At 41.7% G+C, this 17,524-nt stretch overlaps 1 protein-coding gene across 1 annotated transcript in view; it reads right to left on the minus strand.

Moving 5' to 3' along the window:
* The window catches only part of LOC149286068 (N-acetylglucosaminyl-phosphatidylinositol de-N-acetylase-like), a 55,997-nt gene that overhangs the window by 27,654 nt on the left and 10,819 nt on the right, over positions 1–17,524 (minus strand). The window lies entirely within an intron of this gene.

Genomic DNA, 17,524 nt, shown 5'->3' on the forward strand with positions numbered 1-17,524 from the left:
TAACCCATTTCTCATACAGTTTCAGATCCGGCCCTCCTGCAGGTCGTTTGAGGAGTACGACCCCTGAAGACTGGGGAATCTGGTGAATTCCCTATGGGAACCAGCACCTTTCTTCCTTGTACCAAAAAGCACTTACAAAAAAAGGTTTGTCTTAGTCTTTCATTTCTAGTTTTGTCATAACCCTTGAATATATGTATTATAAGTCGTGCTGCATAAATTGTTGGTCCTTTATAACTTAAATTATTGCCTACGTTTCTTTATGAAAAGTTATACTCTGACAAAGTTATACCCACAGTGGATATTTTTGTTGTCTCACCTCTGAGGTGTGGAGTGGAGTGTGGAAACGGTGAATATTTACAGGTTTCCTCAAATTTCAGTGTAAATGGGTCATGGTATGAAAAAAAAAAATCTGTTTTATTTTATAATAATTGTAATTTTTATAGTGACAGTCTAGAGCACTTCCGAATGCAGACCCTGGGCATAATGACCAGTTTTTCTCTATGGACAGGTCAAAGGCGGGGATATGATTTCACCTATACAGAGCCACTTAACAAAAATCTAAGGTTTGCTAAATGATTATGGTTATTTTTGATGCTGTTGTCACAGACTTCATGCATGTTAAGTTTCCTCAAATCATTTTTGCTTGTTATATTACTCAGCGGTTGTGTAGGTAACAAAGTAATGTAAAGTGATGTGTAAATTACTAATAAGTTTAGTGCGTAGTGTTCCAACCTTGTGGTAATTAATAGGGCAGAACAGTGATTAAAAATGAACAGGGGTTCCAAGTCATCTTGGGCTGTCACTCAACATTGTGCGGCCCACTAATTTCTGTTTGCTTAGGAGAAAGACAATGTAATTAAAGTGTTACTCCTGCATACCTACAGTTACCGAAACAAAGAATTCTACATGTTGCAAGTGCAACCCAGGACTGTGTATAATTGTACACTGAATATAACTAGTACATGAATTCTACATACTGCTGGATGTACTAAAATGATTATAAATGGGTGATAAGCCAAAAAGTTTGGTGCTTAAGACCAGTACAGGGCCGAAACTTTACAATGAAAAAAGGAGAGAGAAAATATTTGTGCGATCTACAAGAAAACTTTTCATCCTCCTCTACATCATCCCCTTACAAAGCTATTTGACTCAAGGCTATGAAACCTGTGGCATTCCAGCTGGCATACAACTACTGCCAGCCTCAGCTAGTATTCTAACAATAATGCTTTAATTGTGATGTACCCAATCCTGTGGAAAGACCAGCCTTGAACTAACTGAAACCCACTTTAATAGACATGCATGACACTCAATAATCTGTGCTGGCTTCCAATCAACAGGGCAAACCTCAACAAGCTATGCTGTTGCCACATCATCCATGGCCATAAAAAATTCCTAGTGGCAGAGTTATTGACAACAAATCTCGATTCTGTAGTTGGTGACATTGTGTGGGGTCCTATGCATGGTCCTACTTTCACATGCCAAAGAGTTGTACTGTTTTGCAGAATGTGCTAGAGCCTTATATGTATATAATGATGGCGATTAAAGTATTATTTTTTAGTCTCAAGGTGGCATTCACTGCTGATCTCTGGAATTCACAATCCAGAGGGCAGGTGGGTATATTGGCACAGAGTATTGCATTTTCACGTGGTCTGTGGGCAGACTCCATATGGCGTATCTCCCCCACCTTTCTTGGTTTTAAGAGTGCTCCAAAAACAATTTATCTATTTGGGGCAGCGTATCACATCGGTCATTCAAATTCATTGCATACATTCCCAAATAAGACCAACCCTCGGTGCCATCATATGTCTCTCATATACAATTATCTTCATCATCCGCTGACAGACCTTAAGTACAATAACAAAGTCGAACTGCTACGACAAGGGATTACACGTGCAAAATAGAGGAAGAGTTGGTCACCTGAACCACTAACAAATGTTTAAACACAGGGCGTTTTCTCTGTGCTATTAACATTTTTCCTGGAGGTGCTGGCAAATGTGATTACAACCTGATTCTAAGGGGACACCCTGGTGACTGTTTCTCCTACAGTGACCTTTGGAGTAGACACTTGAGATGTGCGTAGACATGTTCCAACGTTTGCATCAGTTCCATCGGCACACTATGTGTTTGGCTCTGTTACAGCAGTATCACACGCACACACACCCATATTTGGTGTTGGAGGTTACATTTGTCCTTCACAGCCGCCTATTCTTCTGCCAGGTTTTTCGACTCAGTCACTTCCTATGTGCTCCAACACACACATAGAGGTCATGTCAGTTCATTGTTAGAGCAATGGAAGGTTTGCAGATCTGGGCTGATTACACAGTTCCCACAAAGCCCTGGGGCACAGAAACTGTCAACACAGCCCTCCTCTTTAGTCACCCTCTGGGACACAATCCAAGAGGCCTACCAGCCCCCAGGGCTATCTGACATTGAGGAGACAGAGAAGGCTGGATGTTGGTGCCTACACATTAACTGCTTCACTGCAAGTGCATTCTTTGCAAGTCCAAATTTTATACAGTGGCTCCTACTACTAAGCAGGGAGTAATTTCTAATGTAAATGATCAAGTGCATCAAACCATGAAGCAGCTTTTCACAATTCCTTTATGCTCTGAACTACAATTACTAGAATGCTAAGGTCACCGTACCAAACTGTACCCCTTTCCCCAAGATTTTTTTTTTTTTTTTTTTTTTTTCCAAATCAAATTTTATTGGTTTTGGTTGAAAAACGGGGGGGGGGGAGGGGGGATACAGAAGGAAAGAGGGGAAGGGGGAAGGGAGGAGGGCAGCACCAGTAACAGTATGCATGGACAAAACATGACAATCAAAAACCGCAAAAGGTCATACATAAAGGAGACACAAAATAGCCGATAAGCGGTGTACAGGCACAAAAACAATTAAGGAAGGCGGCCACGCACGTACGAGAGCCAATAAAACCAGGTAGCCGTATAAGCCTCCCTGAGTTCAACGGAGGAGGCGGAGAGGTCCTCAATTACACGGATCTCCTCAACTCGAGACATCCATGCCTCCAACGTGGGGGGGCGAACATCCCTCCAACATAAAGGTATCAAGTGCCTGGCAGCGTCGAGCAGGTGCCTAACAACAGACCGCTTGTACTGCGAAATAGACAGCTGGGTATGGTGCAGGAGTAGGGACAACGCTTGGAAGGGTGGAGGGGAATCAGTGAGCTCCACAAGCACTGCATAAATCCCCTTCCAAAACACCTGGATCACCGGGCAGTCCCACCAAATGTGGAGCATGGTGCCCACCGCACCACCGCACCTCCAACAAAAATCCGAAACGTTAGGGAACATAACATGAAGCCTCTGAAGCGTGCGATACCACAAAGAAAGGATCTTATAGTTCGTCTCCTGATACCTAGTCGCCCCAGAGCTCTTATGCGTGAGGGTAAAAATCTTAGTCCAGTCCGCGTCAGAGAGTTGAGTCGAACAAGAGGATTCCCAAGTCGAACAGAAGGAGGGTCTGGAGGCAGAAGAAGCAGTCAGCAGCATAGCGTAAAGCAAAGAGATGGCCCTCTCTGGCGAGTGATCACGGGCACACAAGCGCTCAAAGGGCGTGAGGTCCCGGTATAGATAATGCTGGTTGGGAAGAGTGGCAACATAATGGGCGATCTGGTGGTACGTGAAGCGGTCCCGCCAGGGGGGCGGAGCAGAAGCGGAAAGGGCCGTTAAGGGCAGAACCCCCACCTCCCCAAGGAGCGCATGTAGGCGGACAGGGAGAGGGGCGCCCAGGAATTCCAGGCGCGCCCGATCCCGACCCGGCGCAAAGTCAGGATTCCGCCAGAGGGAAAGCATGGGGGAAGGCGACGTGGAGAGCCGGGCCCGACGCCCAGAACATCTCCACACCGCCAAACTAGCGGAAACGAAGGGGTGCCGCTCCACACCACAGCCAATCCTGGGGCCCCACAGAGCATGGAGTACTCGCCCCCTGGACTCCCCGAGCTCCAGCGCGACCCAGGGTTTTGCGTGAGGGCCCTCAACATTCCATTCAATTATGCGCAACAAATGGACCGCCTGGTAGTATTTCCAAAAATCGGGGAGAGCCAGTCCGCCCCGATCCTTGGGACGTGTAAGCTGTGAGAATTTCTGTTGCGGGCTCCTATGGCCCCAAATAAATTTGGTGATGAGCGAGCGAAGGTGAGCAAAAAAAACCCTCGGTACACGGATCGGCAGGGTCTGGAACAGATACAACACCCTGGGGAGCAGATTCATTTTAACCGCATTCACCCGGCCCATCCAGGAGAGGTAAAGGGGAGACCACTTACAGAGGTCAGTGGACAGGGCGGTGAGTAGAGGGGCGAAATTAGCTTGGTAGACCCGGGACGGGTCGTCGGTCAACCAGACCCCCAAGTAGCGCATCTGGTTGGAGCACCACTTGAAGGGAAAACTGGAACGGAGCGCTGGGGTCTGCACGGGCGGGATGGAGATATTGAGAATCTCGGACTTGGAATAGTTAATCTTAAGGTTGGAGAGATCACCATACAGCTTAAATTCGAGCAAAATGTTCGGTAATGTAACGCTAGGGTTGGAAATTACGAAAAGGAGGTCATCCGCATAGGCCGCCACCTTATGGTGCACCTCCCCAGCGCAAAAACCCTGTATGTCCATATTGGACCTAATGGCCTCCAAGAAGGGCTCGAGGGACAGTACAAAGAGGATCGGCGAGAGGGGGCAGCCCTGCCTGGTGCCGTTCCGTATCGTCACAGGCCTCGACAAGACGCCATTAACTCGGACACGTGCAGTGGGAGCCGAATATAAAGCGTCAATCCACATCAACATCGAAGGACCCACAAGATTTTTAAAATAGAAGATCTCCCCCTTATAAGATTAAGATTTTAAAATAGAAGCTGTTAATAAAAAAAGAATATTCTAATGCGCCACAACAAGTGATATAAGGAACAAAAGGGTTAATATGCCAGGAATAGCTTCAGCTGAGATGTTGTGCAAGCTGGGACATTCAAACTTAATAAGCACAAGTATGGTTGTATATCGTTTTCGGATAAAGGGATTAAAAGATAATCCTCTTGAGCATTAGCCTTTATTAATCTGACCTGGGATCCAGGACCTAAAACGTGTTAATGTTTACTCTGTGCACAGGATCTCAGGAACTGAGCAAGACGTAAGTGGCACACCTCAAAGAACTAAAAAAAAAAATAGCCTGAGATCTAGTGCCCTATTTATCAGGCACATAATAAATCAGAAAGTATAGATGCAAGTTAAAAGCCAGGAGCCTGATCAAGCAATAATATATTTGGAGATCCATTTCTAGCTGTCCAAGTTAACCACAAGCCTTTATGGCACTCAAAGTGTTAATGACATGATAACTGACTTTAGTATTTAGTGGAAAAGAAGGAAATACAACAGAGTCCAAAGCCTATGTAAATAACTGCAAACAACAACATAATATTAACTAAATACTTTTCACAAAAAAGGAAATGTTAAAGCATTGCATGCTAGAAAGGGTTTACAGTCACAAAATCAAAAAACAATCCATTTTCTCCATTAAGCCTCCTATTGATTTGTCTATGAAAGCTACGGCTGGATACAATTTTTTAACTTTTATTTAAACCAGTGGAGAGTTATTTTTCTCTTTCCCTTGAAGGTTTAGTGTAGGCCTCTCGTAAGTACCGGACTAGTACAGTACTAAGTAAAACTATACAATGAAAACAAAGATGATATTTTCATAAAATATTATTAGGGATGGATACACAAATACATGCAAATTAAGTAAAGTGGAACATTTTGTAAAACCAATACAATTTGCATACACACACTGTACATGCGTTTATGTGGTCTAATTCTATTTTCTTTTTAAACACAGCAGTAGATATTTCTGATATGGAGAAGGAAGCATATGTGCCCATCTTATTCCCCTACCCCACGGATGTTGATCAACTTATGCCGGTAATGGTGTTTTAACAGTCCCACTACATTTTCCTCACCATCCCATTGTGTTTACCATGCTGCCCTGCACAAGAAAAATGATATTAGGAAAGCAGAAGAGTTGGAACAATTTTATTTAAATACTTAGACAGCTGTCCCAGGTATTGTTTCGGGAGCAGGTTGAGTGATCAGCTTTAATGCTTTCTATTTTGAGGACAGTTTTAGAAAATAGCATATCCTTTTACTAAACCTGTGCAGCTCATAGGTCATCCAAGGTGAAATTAGCTTTCCTGTTCAACATGTTTTGGCTGTGCTGACACAGGCCAATAAAAACAAAGACTGTGCCAATATCTTTACTGCTGTACATTGTATCAAAATACAGTCCAACTGCACTTACATCAATTAACATACATAACAATTCCATAGGCTCATGGATTTAAAGTTCTAAGGTGAAATAATAAGCCATCTCAATATGGAGCGCTGCATCCAATTATTGCCTGATAAACTGCAGTTCTGGGCCATCTGTAGAAGGATGTGGGGACCTATACTACAGAGGTGCTTTAGTTGTGTGGTATGAATCACCTTATATATTCCTACCACATATTTCTGTGCAATCATTAATAGTGATTCATGCATAGCATTAATTTAGCTCTTTCCTCCTATGGATAACCAACAAGTTTCTCCTGAAATGCAGGGTCATCTCATCCCTAACACACTGAAGCAGTGTTTGCCAGGTGAACGGGTCTCTGCACATTTGCAGTCATTGGGAGTGTGCATTCACTCACTCCTGATACGCTCTGCCCTGGGAGCGAACCAAGTAATAACTCATGTGTTACTAAACCATCATCCTGCTAGACAGCATGCTGTCCTATTAAGCAAGCCTTAGGTGTAGGTAGAGTCTTCCCACATAGAAACACTATGCAGGGCAAGTGAAGGCTAGGGGGCACTCTAAAGAGGAACTCCCACAGTCTTTTCTTTGGTTGGTATAGAAAAAATGCTGCTGTATCTTATTTTACTCCACTGACACCTCTTGCCTAAAGCCACATATTTTGTGGCATTTTTGTAAAACATAGCTTTCATATTAGACATGGGACACACCTTGCAGTCTCTGTTTTGATGCACATAGCTCCTCCTAGAGCTCAGAAGACTGCATCATATTCACTGAAGTCTTCTGAGCTCCGGGAAGATTCCAGGTAGTGGAAAAAAAAAGAGCTCCAGAGAATTGTAGGCAGGTCAAGCAATGTATTCTAGCCTAGGCTGCCAGTCACTCTGTCACAAAGCCAGACCATCATCTTGAGCCAGTCAGTGCCCCAGTATGCCAATGGCCCATGGTCCATTAAAAGGGAGATCTTTAACCTGCCCTACTGGTCCACTTAAACTATGGATGACTGTGTTGAAACAGTAGAGTCTCCATAGGATGCAGTGAAGGCATGGAGAGACAGGATATGATTATATCTCAGCACTACACAATGAGGATGATGGCCACTGAGTAGGTGTATGCTCAGGTTCTGTAGGTAAAATTTAGGATTACATGCTTAATGCTTTATTAAAAAATATTGAGCAGGATGGTGTAAGTTCCTGTGTAAAGAAACATTTCCCTATTTTTATATTAAACATATATTCAAGGCCATTGTGCATGAACTCTAATGCATTCTGTCTCATTTTTCATGCATTCTGTCTCTACTGAAAACAGCGAGTATAAGGCAGTAACTCTTCTTGCACATGTTCACTAGAACCCCCATTCTAATTTAGCCAATCACATGTAGGCTTTCTGATAGCATGCATGTGACTGCCTGCTACTTCAGTGACTTCTATGTTCACAAGACACTTACATGCTAATGTTTCCTGGTTTAGATATGATCTATCGAAACCAGGAAACATTAGCATGTAAGTGTCTTGTGAACATAGAAGGGAAGCCAGGGGAGAACTTAAATTACGCAAGTATAGGCGCACATGTACATGTGTGGGAAAAGAATAAAAAATAATAATAGTGCAATAATGTTGAAGGCAAAAAATTATAATATGTATGTGTAGTGGGTGCACTCACAAAAGTACAGGTGATCAAGGCTCTTCAGAATAAATTTTTTTTTCCTTTATTTCTCCTTATTTCATAAAAAGAGAAAGGGCCAATGGTGCAGTATTTTCCTGTGGTTGTAATAAGAAAAGTTAGATTGCACTTACAAGATGGTTGATTGTATCAGGCACTTCAACTCAAAGTCCGGGGTTTAAAAGCAAAAATCCAAAGGTAAGTAGTCCTCGTGGGTAGTCCTCAACGCGTTTCGCCTCGCGGCTTCCTCAGGAGAACAAAAGTCGTTTCAGCTTTTTATCAGCAATGAAAGTTTTCTGTTGAACACTAAGAGGAGTGTTGTTCTAGGCCGCTGCAGTACTGTGAGGAAGTACCTTTTTATTATTTCATTTCTCACGTTCACTATCTGGTGTTTATTTCCTTTACTTGGTAAACTTTGAGAACTCAAATGAGACAGAAGACTTGTTTTCAATATAAATCTCATACTTGCTGTAAAAATATCCTTTATTTTTTCATTTGCAGAACGCTAAAACAATGTAAAAAACGACATGCCTGTTCCTATAACTTGATGGGAATAGTTTTAGCTCCATCATGTGTTAACAGTCTACCAGTTTCCTTCTCAGAAACATTCTCCTATCTTGATATGTGTTGCCTGCATACAAAAGATTTCATACAACCAGAGGCGTATCTAGGGTATGGCAGCTATGGCTCGTGCCATAGGCGCCATTTGAAAGGGGGCGCCAGTGAGCGGCTTTTAAACGCCGTCTTTTTCTTTTTTGATGTGGAGGAGAGAGAGGGGCAACGGCTCGACGCCCCTCATTCTCCTCCACGAGCCCTCTACCTCCGTCCCGGTGCCGGCATTTCATGCTGAGCGCCGTAATATGACGTTATATTTCGGCGCTCAGCAGTGAAGCAGCGGCTTTTAAACACTGTTTTATTTTTATTTATTTTTTTGATACGGAGGAGAGAGAAAGCCATTTGAAAGGGGGCGCCAGTGAGCGGCTTTTAAACGCCGTCTTTTTCTTTTTTGATGTGGAGGAGAGAGAGGAGCAACGGCTCGGCGCCCCTCGTTCTCCCTCGCATCAAAAAAAAAAAAAAAAAAAAAAAAAAGACAGCGTTAAAAAGCCGCTCGCTGGTGCCCACTGCTTCACTGCTGAGCGCCGAAATATAACATCATATTACGGCGCTCAGCAGTGAAGCAGCGGGCACCGCAGCAGTGCAGGAAGACAGAAGACTCCCATCGCTGGACCTCAAGGTGAGAGGAAGAGGGTAGTAGGGAAAGGGGTTAGAAAGTGACAAGGGAGGAGAGGGGGTAGTAAAGAATGTGAATTAATGTGTGGAAGTTTGGACAGGGGCGCAATTTCAGTGCTTGCCATACGTGCTATTTTCACCAGATACGCCTCTGCATACGCCTCGCTTGTTTCTCTTAAACTGCATTTCAATTTTTGGCAAAGAGGAAAGTAAATTGCAGTATGTCTGATAGAGAGGTCTTTAACAAGCAACATAACTTAAAAACCAAATGTTCAGATGCAAATGAGAGGACCACCCATCCCTGCCATAGAGCAACAAAACCCGACAATGCATTCAATAAGCCAGCTCTCAACAATACTCATCTGTTAGCATTTAGACGATAAACAAACCTCTAGCAAAAAATAATACTTCAAAGCGTGTATCAGCAAGAAGACGTCATGTCTAGTTATTGTCTTTTATCTTTGTTCAGCGTAATAAAGATATACAAATAACATCCGGAAACAGGATTTAAAGGGAAAAAACACCAACTAAATATGGTTACATAAAGTTTTGGGGTTATTCCATCCTTATTGTAGTTACACAATTCTTGTAGAAAAAACCCTCATTAATTCAGCCAGGCTTTGGGCCACCAATAATTAGCTTTATTATTTATGTACTTTACATAAAAAAACTGATGATCTTTTTATAAATTTACAAAATAAAAAGTTCTCTCCCTTGTCCTCACCCACTGTTACAAAGGCTGTCTGAACCAATCCATAAAAATCAGCAACTTAACAATAGGGTAGAGATAACCCTTATGCTTGTCACCTCATTCCCTCAAGATTGTAAGTTTACGAGCAAGGCTCTCTCCACCTAATGTATCGGTTTGTCTTAGTCTGTCAATTCTTGTCTTGTCATACCCCTTGAATATATGTATTGTATTAAGCGCTGCGTAAATTGTTGGCGCTATACAAATAAAAGATAATAATGTGATGGATAATGATAGCTGACCACAAGGTATACACACAAGGTGGATTTTTAATACAGATATATTGTTTATCTTGCTCTGTAAAATCCATTACATATCTCTATACATCTATACATTATACAAATCAAGTAGGATTTACATACATACACAATGTTAGGATCCCCAGGTCATAGGGTGGGGGGTAAATTGCCCTCTATGCAGCACCGTCTTTAACACAAGGCAAAAGTGTTCAGCCCTGGGTCCAGTCAACAACCAGGGTCATAGGGGTCACAACCGCGAGTGGGTCTGCCACTCTAAGAGCTTACTTCTGTGTTGCTCGCATATTGTGCAAGCGACCTCTCTTGTACCGACCAGGGTAAATAGGAAAGCAGCTGGGTCATTTTACACCACTCTACATTATGTGACCCTGCTGCATTCCTGCTTCCCCTGGGCGATAAAATAGAAGTTGCTAGCACAGTGTGCTAGCACAACGAAATCTGCAGGTAAAGGGGTGCAGGAGGAAGTATGAATGAGTATGTGTAAATGAGTGAATGAATATGTATAAGTGTGTGATAGCATGGATGTGGATGTGTAAATGGGGGCAAAATATAGCACAGACAGGCAGACAGTGAAGGAGGGGACAAAGGGACTCTGGGGGTGATGACAGAGAGGGTGAGCTATGGGGTTGGCCTGCACAGAGCATCTCACATGGAGTCATGCTAGGGTCAGAAGGAGGAAAAACTAATCTGCAGAGTCAGTCCAGAGTCCAATCAAAATTAAAGGCAGCCCTGCCACTATGTAAAGCAATTGAGACCATGCCTTGGGCCCCATTAAGTGTTAATCCAGCTCTGCAGACACTCAGGTAGGATTTGTTCAGTGCAGTATGACCTCACTATCATTACATCATGATGGTCCATCCCCAGTGAGCTTCAGCTTAGCGATCCTGGCAGAGAATTGTTCTAGAGAGAGCCATTTATAACGCATTGCAAATTCACCTGCCATCTTACACTTTAGTGAATAAACCCTAAATGCTAGGTTAACCGCTTAACGCCCCTTCCTATGCTTTTTTGTATCTGTCCTGATTGGAAAGTATATTACAAGTGTTGCGAAATGTTACGGAAATCACGTTAATTTGAAGTGAACAAGTTGCTATGTCTATTTATTATACGTCCGTCAAAACATTATTTATTGACTTACATATAGAATGGTTCATTATTTTATAAAGAGTACATAACTAATTTAAAATGTAAAAAAAAAACAAAAAAACCCCACAACCTTTAGTTTTAGCAGGATCAAAAACAGTTAAATCACTGGCCTGAGCAGGGTGTTTATGTAAACAGATCCCTACCATGTTATTGCCAAGTGAAGGTCTATTATAAGAAGTAATAATAAACTCCCTCTGAGGCAGGGAGGAGAGAAAAGGGCCTCTAGAGTGTGGTTTCCCTGTGGACCAATACTTTGCTGGGGTTAGACAGTTTATGTCACAGGGTTATGAAATGACACGGTTTCCAGGAACTGTTGGCAACACAAGTTTGCTGAGCGTTCTCATTAATGCCACCATGACTCTTCTAACGTCCATAAAATGACTGCATCAGAAACACAGAATCCTACATGCTTAATGATCACACATTTTTCAGGGCAGCTTATAGAATCCTTTCCAACCCTTAACTTTCAATACAAGGCTTTTCATATTTTGGTACTGCACTCGCTTCCTGGATGATTGTCAACTAAAACTTAATAGACAAAAATTGAGCAACTTACTTTGTGGTTTAAGAGTTTTTTCTTCCAACATTAAGGAAGCAACAGATCACTGGTTTGTTTGCAACAATGTAAACACCTGCCTCGACATCTCACAATCATCTTTCTGCAAATCGGCTAATGTACCTCATGCATATAAGCCTACACAAAATTGTCCTGTTCCTAGTTAGACCATGAGAATACGGTTTTCGGCCCAAACCACTCATAGTACTCAAACTCACACTCAAGTCATGTTCCTAGCCAAAAAAGAGTGGACGTTCCATCCTGATTTAAACATTTGCATTATACCTCTATCACAATGTGTCTGTGTTTACTGTATAATACTTGGAAAGTTGAACCAACACCAGTATACAAACTGAGATAATAAACACACCTTGGCATAATTCTTACTCTAGATTATTGTTTTTATGAATTAATTTAGCCCATCCAGAAGAACATTTGTGAGGTCAGGCACTGACGTTGGGCTTGAAGGCCTGGCTCGCAATCTCTGTTCCAGTTCTTCCCAAAGGTGTTCAATGGGGTTAAGGTCAGGGCTCTGTGTGGGCCAGTCAAGTTCTCCCACACCAAACTCATCCAACTACCCCACAAAAAACAAAATCCTGTGGAAAACCTTCCCAGAAGAGTGGAAGCTGTTATAGCTCTATTTTTATCAGTATCACTGCTGCATCTGTGGATGCTTGTGTTATTCCGATGCCCTTCTTTCATGTAAACTAATTGTGGTGCATTCAGAAATACAGCTGGTCTACAGGACAACAGAAAAAAAAGACATAGCACCTTTTAAGAAATCCTTCCAGTTCTGCTAGATGTCTGAACTATGTTTTATTATTATTAATAGGTTTATAAATAGCTTATCATATTCTACAGCCCTGTAAAATATGAAATACTGTGGTACATAGCTGACAAAGAATCACAAGATCCCTGATAATGAATATTATTGTTTCATAAACTTATGCAAACATTGCTCATATATCTTCTATTTGTGACTTCTCCAAACCAACTGAGTCCTCAACACCACTGTCCAAGTCCAGTGTGCCATGGGCCCTCACCTATACACTTGGAGCTTAATTTACTTTTTGCCCAAAGCCAGCCAAAAACTGAGAAGACACAGGTCTGGACATGCCTAAGTTCTAGTCTTTAAAAGTACGGCTTCCGCACGCTGTGAGCTGCTGTTAAGCACCAGGATATGACTCTCGGTAGCAGTGGGTTGCACAAGGGAGCGGAACTATATGGGAAGGCTAGATTGAAAGAGATAAAATGTGTTAAGACATATGGAAGAGATCTTTTATAATGTCTAGGGAGAAAAGAGAAGCCAGTTGAGGATGGGGTAAATATGGATGGGGCATGGGTTTGGATGGCAGCACAAAACCAATACATCTCCTTTCTCTTAGAACACATGAATGCAGTGGTTGGGGTACAAACAAACATATGTTACAAATATTTAGGAAAAGAGTTAAAGAGTTTAAAATCAAAACACGGTTGGGGAGTTCTAACTCTCAGTCTTAAATCTAAGGATGAAAAAGAAAGGGTATACAATCAAAAGAAGTCAGACTCCATAGGCTTTTTTAAGCAGCATTATGATACTGACAAGGAAAAGACCCTACAAAAATTAAAAAAAATATTATTGAAAAGTATTAAAAAAATAAAAGGAGTACCACATATAAGGCAAATGATACAAACATTGCTGAAAAAAAGAAAACCCTTGACACCAGGTAGCCATGCATCCCAACATTCTACCATTATGTGTTACCTTCTACCCATCTCCATGGATGTATTCCTTTCTTAACAGAAATAAACACAAAAAATTTTATGTATTTAAAACCTGTGTGCCCTCTTGAAACCAATAGTGATCAATTGTCCAGTACTAAGTAAATCACACTAACGTTACCATATTTAATGCTGAAGAATTAATTTGTGTACATGCCTAACAGCACCAATGTTGCCCCAATAATTGATAATTTGTTAGTATAGTCATTGGCTTTAATATTTCTGCTTCCTGTGGTAAGTAATCATCATGTTAGCCAATAATATCCTTCATTCGACTGCTTATAAATCCCTGCTGTGTTCCAGCATCCAGGGGTGCAGGCCTTGTGTGTGCAGCTGGATAAGTACCTCTTCCACAAAAAACCGGCTGGGCCTGATCAACAGGACTCAAGGAGCTGTCCTGATGGCTCTACAGCCCCCCTGCCCCCACTTTTCCCCTTTCACTTCTCCATGCCTCCGAGTCTTTTCTTTCTGAAGCTAACAGAAATGAATTATGTCTGAAGGAATGAAAAAGGCTGCTTAAAAAAACTTTTCAGCTACTTTGCAGAGTCAAAAGTGCAAATATTCCATAAAGACCAAAAGGGAAAATGATCCTTATTGAAAGGGTTGGGTGAATAAGCACACATAAATCGCAGGTCTTTGGAGAGAAAAAAAAAATAACATTAGGATGTATAGTTAACTTCTCAACAATACATACAAAGGCTAGTGTTTCAAGAGCAGAACATTTTCTAATACTTGTACCGCTTGCTCTAATATAGAATATTTTGTATATTTAACTTTTTTAAATGGAACTTAACTTTAAATTTTTTTTTTAACTATTTTAATTTAACTATTTATTATGTAAATCCTAAACGTTGGGAGCATTGTAACCACTCCAGGCCAATAAAGCCAATTTGATTAAAATAAATTCGTGCTACATCTAGAAATAGCGTTTCAATCTGCAGTACCGTTTTACAAACTCGAAGTAAGGGATCATGCGTGTTACTCACTATAAGCTAGTTCACTTTTTCAGTGAATATACATTCATAGTTTATAGTTGGTGGTATATTCTCATATAGGGTATAAACTCTATATTTGTAAAGAATGGTAATTGCACTAGATTAAGGCTGTTATTTAAAGCGACTGTCAAAACGTATTTTAAGGCTACATTCTGTCTATACTACAAAAGTAACTGAATGAGATTAAAGACCTGATATATGTTCAATGCTGGACATTTGGACAATGACCTCACAGCAGATGTTTATTACACCCTGGTTTTCTGACGTAACAAGGATTTGTAATCCCAAATATTAGGATTAGAAATATTGAGAAGCAGAATAATTATGACAAGTGGGAAAGATGTAATTTAATACTCCCCACTCCTCAACATTCAGGAGCTAAAGACTTAATATTGTTGACATTAGAATATTGCCCTTCTGGCTAGATGCTAAGAAGATATAAGGTTAACCTATAGGTCGTTATGGGTGATGGTGCAATCACAATAGACAGTAAGTGTTAAGTAGAATTGGCAAGAGACTGCAGAGTGAAGTCTGAGAAGCACCAGACAACAGTACTGTATCTCATGCAGTGGACATTGAAAACCACTAAGCCTATTGAGACACTTCTCCTAAATAAAGAACAAAGTGCTGCTGATAGTGGGATAATCCTGTGTTCTAAATATAATCTCCTCCTTATACAACCCGTGATCCCCTGTAAGCAAGTTGTTACTTCTACACAGCACATACTGTAGGTGCGGGCCCTTGTTTGTCACAAGGAGGAAGCTCTCCATAACTAGAGGCCTTTGACTGGTAGATGTCAAGTAACTCAAAAGAGACCAATGGTAAAGAATGGTAAAAACTGACTTCATAGGGCTATATTAAAGAATCAAACATCCTACTTGTTCTGCGCTATTGGTTCTGCTTATGGCTGTTGAGGTAGTCTTTATAAAGCTATTAAGAGATTAATAAAAAAGGGCTAATAAACACAATTATCTAAAGGTGCTGTTCTACCTACGGAGCCTCTTAAAGTATCCCCAGATAAGGGGCTACATCCTGTAGAGAGAAGTTAAAGAATCCTGTCTGTTATTTTGTTTTTTCCTTAAAGCTCCAAGTCACAAGTTTATTGAAATACTAGTCACCTAGGACCAGAGTTCTGTCATTCCTCCAAAGCCCCTCCGCTATGAATCACAGCAGTTCGACACCTAAAGCCACTGCCATTTTACGCTGGGTTATGATGTCCGATAGGTGTGAGAGATGCGTTTTTGTCATAGGTGTGATGGAGTGTTTTTTTTGTTATAGGTGTGATGGAGTGTTTTTTTTTTTGTTATAGGTGTGATGGAGGTCCTTTTTAGAAGACTATAAAGGAAACACCCCTTCTGTGATGTCCGAGATGGGCAGGCTGAGCCGGGAAGACAGATAGAAAATGCAGCAAAACAGTATGTTATTTTAAAAAAGGAATAGGTTTCTTTAGGATGTACACCATAGTAGTGCATAATATAAGAATCTAGTAAAGTTGTTTAAAAAAAAAAAAAAAAAAAGTCTACGTGGAACACCTTTAAAATTTAGTGAGGAAAACAAAAGTCATGCAATCGCATTTAAAATTAAATACTAAATATGAACTTCCCACTCTTGAGTCATTATCCTTGAACAAATTATTGCACTAATCCTAACCTTTGGCTTCAGGAAGAGGAAATATATGGTGTAACCTTGTGGTCTACAAACATGTCCTAGGAATACAGCCAGGTCATGTGCTGTATCCACCAACAGTTGCTGTAACAAAAATCTCCTGTATGCAAACAGTATTAAAACATTGTGCATGGCATCTATTTTATAAAAAATGAATACAATAATTTTTTTTTTTTTTTTTAATACCTTAAGAGGTTAATTATTCATCTACCCAGTATAGATGTCTGTACTAATAAATACAGATTTTAAAAAAGTAATAATATTGACTAATATTTTTTGCCATAGAATGTATTGTAATACCTTGCAGTACAAGGAATATATACCGTATTGGCTCGAATATAGTCAGCACTTTTCCCCCCCACTTTAAGTCTTTAAAGTGGGTTGCGGCCTATATTCGGGGTCTTGCGCCCGACGCCCGGGACTGCATTTCTTTTAACCTGCCGGGCAGGCAGCGGGGTTAGGATACAGATCCCCCGCAGCGGTGCAGGGGACCTGCATCCTACTCTCCGATGCGCTCAGACAGCCTCCCCTGCCAGCACTTTCCAAGGGGGGGGGGGGGGGGGGGCGGCACGGGAGGTTATCTAAGCGCATCGTGCGTACGGTCACCGGCTGCGGAGGTTGTTTACCCGCATCGCCGCAGCTGGTGACCGTCCACACGATGCGTTTTACCTCTGCCCCCAAGACTTACCAGAGCAGACTCCCGGGTGTCTTGCGGGGCCGGCGGGGGACATCTACGCAATACGCGTATACAACTTCCGGTGCCGGCACATCCGCTGAGTGCTGGCACCGGAAGTTGTATACGCGTATTGCGCAGATGTCCCCCGCCGGCCCCGCAAGACACCCGGGAGTCTGCTCTGGTAAGTCGGGGGGGGGGGGGTTGTGCAGAGTGGCAGCAGAGTGACAGATTTTTTTTAAAGAAAAAAACTTTCTTTAACAAAGCACCAAACTTTTGGGGTGCGGCCTATATACGGGGGTGGCCTATATCCGAGCCAATACGGTATATATCTTTCACTGGTTACAAATCAGTAAGATGTTAATGGAGTGTGTTTCATTCATATACAATACTATGCTTCAAATGCTTGAAATCTTCTATTTAATTGCAAAGGGGCACTCCAGTCTTATTTTAGAGTTAAATCCACATTGTGCATTTAGCTGCATGAAAATGTGTACAGGGGTGCTTTTACTTACTGGAGTCTCATTTTACTTCTCCCCAAACTGT

The sequence above is a fragment of the Sceloporus occidentalis genome, unplaced genomic scaffold (genome assembly GCF_023333645.1).
Source record: "Sceloporus occidentalis isolate IW3139 unplaced genomic scaffold, rSceOcc1.0.p SCAF_72, whole genome shotgun sequence".
Taxonomy (NCBI): Eukaryota; Metazoa; Chordata; class Lepidosauria; order Squamata; family Phrynosomatidae; genus Sceloporus; species Sceloporus occidentalis.